Source organism: Portunus trituberculatus, chromosome 29 (assembly GCF_017591435.1).
Source record: "Portunus trituberculatus isolate SZX2019 chromosome 29, ASM1759143v1, whole genome shotgun sequence".
Classification (NCBI taxonomy): domain Eukaryota; kingdom Metazoa; phylum Arthropoda; class Malacostraca; order Decapoda; family Portunidae; genus Portunus; species Portunus trituberculatus.
The window spans coordinates 6,021,012-6,028,903 of record NC_059283.1 but is presented as its reverse complement, the minus strand read 5'-3'; positions in this window follow the sequence as shown (position 1 = coordinate 6,028,903).

The window sequence follows — 7,892 nt, the reverse complement described above, 5'->3', positions numbered from 1 at the left end:
AATATTCACGTCTTGGGAGGATTCTATGGCTTAGGAAGGATGAGTGTGGCTTGAGATGAATCGGGGTAGGGGTGCAGTGAGTCAAGATTCATAGAGACACCCAGGCAAGCAATGACCTTAAACTAATCGTACTCTGCAGTGTGCCTGAGTGTCTGAAAGAAGGCGGGGCTTAGTACTGACCAGCCTCTATTGAAATGGTAAGTAAAGTCTCCACGTTTATCTGATAGCGATCTAAAGAGCTGCCATTACTTCATCAAAAGACATTTCAGTATTTTCTTTGCCAGGGTGAAGGGAGGCTTGTGTTTTGATAACCTGATATCCTCGTGAATAATGTGATTTGGTAACGCAGATATTCATTATTACCTCAGAATCGTTAATCTTCTCCACAGATATGTAAAAGTAATTTTTTTTTTTTGCACCTTACACTAAGAAGTTTAAGTTCATCGGTACAATTTATTGGTTTAAAGAGAAATAGAGAGAGAAAGACGTGTTTTCTAGATAAGTCGACAAAGATAATGTAGCGCAACAGGCTGGGACAAATATATTACTGATATCGTTGCTGTTAATATGAGAATACGTTGCCCGACCACGCAGAGGACGATGACGAGGGAAGTGGTGGCGGCAGCGGGGGCTAGACTCGCTAACAAGGAGGCAGTAACAGAAACAAAACATCGCAAGCAGAACATCGCAGGGAGAACACTACGAGAACATCACAGGAAAATCATCACAGGCAGAATATCACAGGGAGAACGTCACAGGCTGAACATCACAGGAAGAACACTACAGGAACATCACTGGAAGGCCATCACAGGCAGAACATCACAAGCAGAACATCACAGGGAGAACATCACTAGCAGAACATCATAGGTAGAACATTACAAAGAGAAGCCTACAAGAGCATCACAGGAAGAATATTACACGCAAAACATCCCAAGAAGACCATCACAAACAGAACATCGCAGGAGGACATTACGAGAATATCACAGGAAGACCATCACAGGCAGAACACTACAAGAATCATCACACACAGGATCATCACAGATAAAACATCACACACAGAACATCAAAGTAACTACCGCTGCACATTCTAGGAAGCCCTCACTGCAATGTCACAAGGGGAATGAAGTGACTGGGGACTGAGGACGCCTTTCCTCACTCACGCCACTCAAAAGCCTCGCAGTGACTCAATCAGATAAGAGGTATATTTAGTATCCTCGCTGGAGTAATGACCGCTTTCAAGCACCAATGACAGCACAAGGAACCGCAGCACACGAACCGGATTGGCTGGGCGCGTGAGGGAACCAGCTACCGGAATTCCTCTCTGGGCTGAATGAACCAATAGGAACCGTGGACTCTGAGCATCACAAATCGATAATGTCATTACTTCCCGCCACAGAATTGTATCGTTTACTTGCGTTTTCTGTCATCTATCATTGTTCCTCCCCCTCGTAACTGCTCTCTCCACTCCTACCATTTAGTTGTCGTGTTCCTGGACAAACTGGAACGACCTGACGACTACCTATGATTAGAAGCGAGTCGTAAGAGGTGCAGGACGGGAGGGAGACTCAAGGTGGCCGGGAGGGAGAGTACAGGCGGTGCTCTCTCAATGCACAGCTGCGTTTCGAGTCACAAAAACAACCGGGCGACACTGACGATAATTAAACCTGACGAAGCAAGCCTGACGTCACTCCCGCTGCCCAGGTCCTCCCAGTACGGACAAAACCCAGGTATATTCTCCTTCTTCGCCTTCTGCGTGTACCGTTTTCATAATCATTTCACATTTTAGAAGGAATAGAAAATAGTGAGAGGGAGAAGAGAGGCTTGGAGGAACAGAGAGAGAGAGAAGGATAGGAAAAGTAGGTATCCTTTTTCTATGCCTTTTCAGTATCATTTCACGTTTTTTTAGATGGAAAAAATAGATATATTGAAAAGATTAACTGAGAGAGAAGAGAGAGTGCATGGGAGGAACAGAGAGAGAAATGAAGACAGAGAGAAACAGTAGGAGTGAATCAGTAATAGTGAAAAGAGGAATGAAGATTGACAAACGAAGGAAGACTAAGAAACATTACAAGAGAGAGAGAGATGATAGTTGGGCAGGAGATTGTGAGAGGGAAGCAGTGAGAGTAAGAGTGAAGGGAGGGAAGGGGAGAGGGAGTAGGACCGTTATACAATCAGTTCCGAGTAATGTGTCCTGCCCGGAAGCCTGAAGAGATAAGGGCTTGACTCATGAATAGGGATGAGTGTGTTTATGAGGCCACGAGATATCAGGGCGTTCACGTGCTGCAAGGGACGGGCAGGTGTGGGATGCACGACACTGTTTATATCGCTTGCTGTAACACACACACGCACACAATGTAAAAAAAGACACACACACACGTGCACTCATATACAGACGCACACTCGCTCACAATACTCTCTCTCTCTCTCTCTCTCTCTCTCTCTCTCTCTCTCTCTCTCTCTCTCTCTCTCTCTCTCTCTCTCTCTCTCTCTCTCTCTACCTGCAGTAATTATTCTCCTTCATTCAGGTAGGTTGTATAACGTAAAGCATGACACTCCGAAACTGATTATCTAAAACCGAGACACGTAAGAGAAAGGCTTAGATGACTCAGTGAAAAGAACGCTGTAAAAGACCCATAAGTGTCAAGAACTACACATTTACTTACTTTAGATAATCTTTTCTTATACTTGCATAATAGTTTTGGTCTTAGTGGCGTTAGTGAGGTCAGATGAAGGAAAGGGAGAGGAGAGGGAAGATGGGTATGGTAGAGGAGTGTGAGTGTGGTGTGGTGCTGTGGTGTGTGCGTGAGGTGAAATGGGAGAAGGGAGTATATAGGGGAGAGATGGAGAGAAAGGATACGGGAGAGAGGAGAGGGGAAAGGGAAAGGGTGAGAAATAAAACAAGAGCGAGATGCGGAGGGAGAGATGGAAATAAAGGAAGAGAAGAGAAGAGAGAAGGAAAAGGGAGATAAAAGAAGAAAAAGGAGGGAAAGAAGCCGAGAGAGAGAGAGAGAGAGAGAGAGAGAGAGAGAGAGAGAGAGAGAGAGAGAGAGAGAGAGAGAGAGAGAGAGAGAGAGAGAGAGTCAAGATGAATTAGAGAATGAATCCATCACATTATTCTCTTTCTTTCGCAGTCAGTCGTGCATTTTGGTGATTTAAGTGCGGCACCATTTTTGTTTCTCACCGCGAGCCGCTGATATAGTGAGGGAAAGCCGCAAATAGAGGAGAAAATTTGCGGGAAGCACCAGGAGGGAGGAGGAACACGGGGGAAACACAGGGGAGGGAGTGGGGAGTTCAGTGCATTGTCTTGATTACTGCTTTACTTTTCTTTTGATGTATCTTTACGATGCTAATTTTGCCACATAAGACATACGTAGGCTAGTCTATGTTGAAGTTTAAAGGTGTTATTTTATTTATTTCTTTATTTTTATTTTTTTCATTTTAGTATGCTATGTGGAAGAGGTTACAAAAATATGTACCTTATGCAAACTAGTGTATTGTTATTTTTCCCACTTTTTTTTCTCTCCCGTGGATGAATAATAGGTTGTTTAAACGAGGATGTGTGATAATGTTGGTCCTTCCATCAACTGCCATGCTTTGTTATGTTAATGTTATGGTGCTGTTAACTAGGCCTTGCAATTACCAATGTTTACTCATTAAATTTTTGGAAGGAATAATTAAACCAACTTATCTTTACTTTTCTAGTTTATATCCAACTTTCAACTTAAATTACAAGACACAGTTTATTATAACAATTATGTATATTTCTGGTTTTTGTAGCGTTTATCCATTTTATTCAATCACAAGACACCAAATGCAGTAAAAACTAATGTTATCAGTTACGATAAATGAAATGCGAGCACTGTAAAACTAGCTTTCCTCACATACTCTCCACTTCACAGCCGCCAAAGAAACCATTACTTAATCTTCCAAAAGCCTCGTATTCTTAATCCCCTGCCGGTAGAATTTTCGTGCCGCCAATAAGGTCTCTCAGTGAAGGTTTGGCGGGCTTGACAACACGGAGCCTTGCGAAGACCAGGGCGCTGCATGAAGTCACAATATTATTACCACTTGACGGGACGGCGGGGAGGGCAGGCTGGCACGCTTACCTGTAATCACACACCTTGTTAGCACACCTCCCTCGCTCCTATCACCTGCCGGAGAGAGAGAGAGAGACGGGGGGACGAGAGAGAGAGAGAGAGAGAGAGAGAGAGAATGTTTCAGTATAGCTATATGGACTGAAATATATCGTTGCGTACTAAAATGTATAAATTATTTGAAAATGTGTTTGTCAAGAGGGAAAGAGAAAGAGGGAGAGAGAAACACACACACACACACACACACACACACACACACACACACACACACACACACACACACACACACACACACACACACACACACACACACACACACACACACACACACACGGTGTGTGGTGTGTGCCTGGTCTCAGGCCTATCCGAAGATCGGAAACAATGAGCTCTGAGCTCGTTCCGTAGGGTAACGTCTGGCTGTTTCGTCAGACACTGCAGCAGATCAAACACACACACACAACTGTACTCTATCACACTTACCTGGCCTTTACTGGTACCGGGGTCTTTTTTCTAAGTAAGACGGGAAAATCTGGTCAAGGACAACAAAAACAGCTTAACAAAAAATGCCCACTTAGATGCCAGTCACCGAGCGGGTCCGAGAGAGTTAGCCAAAAATATGGGTGCTACTTTGGTATGTGGTCTTCGTGTCATAAAGCTCCTTTGGTATGCGGTCTACGCTTCATTTAGTGAGGAGAAAAAAAAAAAAAAAAAAAAAATAAATATATATATATATATATATATATATATATATATATATATATATATATATATATATATATATATATATATATATATATATATATATATATATATATATATATATATATATATATATATATATATATATATATATATATATATATATATATATATATATATATATATATATATATATATATATATATATATATATATATATATATATATATATATATATATATATATATATATATATATATATATATATATATATATATATATATATATATATATATATATATATATATATATATATATATATATATATATATATATATATATATATATATATATATATATATATATATATATATATATACATACTTTTGGGGCGTTCTCAAGAGGTAAGGAAAACACGTTTCCTGGATTCGAGAGACTGTCTGATTAGAGAATCTGAATCATGAGTGGGATGTCTGTTCGACTGTCAAAGCTTTTATCCCGACTCAACAAGGTGGTGCACGTACAGTACATACAGTACACGTGGTACACTACACCACTCCGGCATAGACAATGTCTCGATACGTAACTTGTGCTCCCTTCCGTGATTTTATCTACTGCATAATGGCATCTGAGTATCCAAAGAACCCTTCAGATGTTAGCTCAAGGGTTTTCTAACGAGGTCACTGTAGTTTGCAAGCTTTCTCTGTGGCAAATTTTTGAATATTTTATTTTTCTTATTCTATTTCATTGCAAATATCTCATACCATTTGATGCATGAATTGACAGATAGAGATACTGAAACAATATGTGATTGGATTATTGTTTCTATCTAGTCACACATGAACATGCGCATATTCACGGCAGGAAACATGCAAGGTACCATAATGCTTCGGAGCACTTCATTGTCAGTCGACTTTTGCACACTTTCATACCAAAGCCATTTTTAAATTACAATCGATGATTTAATATTCAAAATTTAGAAGAAGTTTGACAAGTGTCGGCCAAAATTGGTTGAGAGTCGTGACGGCTTTGGCGCCGCACGGAGGGAGAAGGTGACTGTCGTGTCCGGCCTGGGGCCCAAGGCAAGGAACTGGCAGCAAGTCCTTTTTTCTTCGCGGCCTGAAGCCTCACTACAGTCATCCACTTGCAGCGCCTCACACTAGGCAAGGGATCGCCATGAGCAGGGGATCAATGTCTGCCCTTCACTAAATAGGGGGAGTCCTAAAGGGGTGATAAGGGCTCCTTCCATAGTCTGGGGGAGGGTGTGTACGGGTTCTTTGATTGTGACGCACCGGGCTGAACAATTTGCCATGAACGAGGCCACGCTGTGCGCCATGCACTAGACACTGGCAGAGCGAAGGGGGTCCTTTAGGGGTGAGAGGACTCACTTCATGACAGTGGCTGGGGCGTGGTGTGGAGCACGCTGTGCGCCATGCACCGGACACTGGCAGTACGATGGGGGATCAAAAGCTTTCGTTTCATTAAATCTCCTCCTCTGACTGACTGTCTTCAGCCTCTTTGTCACCGCCGGAATATTGCATCTTTTGCTATTTTCTACCTTTATTTTCTGCTAACTGTAGGGCTCACTTCATGACAGTGGCTGGGGCGTGGTGTGTGGTGGGTCATTGCTCATGGCGACCCGTGTGAGGCACGGCAAGGTTGCATCGTCACTGCCCTCATGCCCACGGGACTGCTGGGGCGCACCCTTGGAGAGGAATGGTTCGTCCTAATGCCTGTGCAGATAAGAACACCAAAATGGCGTATAAATATCACTACGCCCACCATGTTATCGTGGAATCTCACCGTTATCCTAGAAAATGAAATCACACTGTAATCGTGGAAACTCGCATCGTTATCGTGGAATCGCATCGTTCTTTATTTATTTCATTTATTTCGGTTTACTTAGTACGTAATTCATATGACATCCAGCTGTACAAGTCTTTTATGATAAATAAAAAGTCCAGCAAAGCTCGTTACTTTTTCTAATACGTATTGTGTAATTTCCTGAGATGAAGTAGCTACATACTTTTCCACAACAATGTGAAAGTGTTACAGTTTCTTAAATTTCCACATTTCATTGGGGCTGTAATGCAGTTGTAATAGTATTCGTAATTCAAGTGTTGTCTCTACCTCCAAGTAAATTTCACTGCCTTTTTGTTTCATAACTATTGATGAGTTGATTATTATTTTTATCCCTATTAAGTTTATTAACTCAATTTTGTATATATATATATATATATATATATATATATATATATATATATATATATATATATATATATATATATATATATATATATATATATATATATGTATGTATGTATATGTATATAGTATTCTATTTAGGGTATGATGAATAAATGAAACATGGAGATCGTATACCAAAGTAGAATTTGATCACGTTGGCTGTGTGGATCACATACCAAAGTAGTACCAAAAATAGGATAAATGTCTTGAAATCTCCCTCTTAAATGAGTTCAGGTCATAGGAAGAAGGAAATACAGAGGCAGGTAGGAGTGCTAGAGTTTATCACAGAAAAGAATGAATGATTGAGAGTACTGGTTAACCTTGAGTGGGCGCAGGTACACCACACACACAAGATTCGAGCTACACACAGGAGACCAGAGTGAATTTGATGAGTGTGTTGGAGGCGATGCATAACACTCCCCGTGCCTGTTCGTGCGCCACACTCCGCCAAATTGCATGTCTTTGTCCTGACGGAGAGCAGCGGGGCGGGGCGACTCCTCCTTCGTCCTCCTCAGCCCTCCTACGCCTTCCCCTCCTTCACTTCATCACCCTCACCCCCTCTCTTCGCTTCAGGTGATACTTGCACCGGGTAATGTGGCGATGTACGCACCCACCTGTCTCTTAAAGCTATAATTGACTGCCCCTGACGAGACTGGATCACGAAGACCTACCTGACGGAGCTGACGGGGAAAATACCTGCCGACTGTTTAATGAAGCTAGATCACCAGGTAGATATCAAGGTGGCTGATCACGCAGGTGGATTACTAGATGGAGTAAGGTCAGGATAGTTACCTAGTGGATGATTTAATACGTGGATGTTTAACCAGGTGGATCGTAAACCTTTTAAAATTA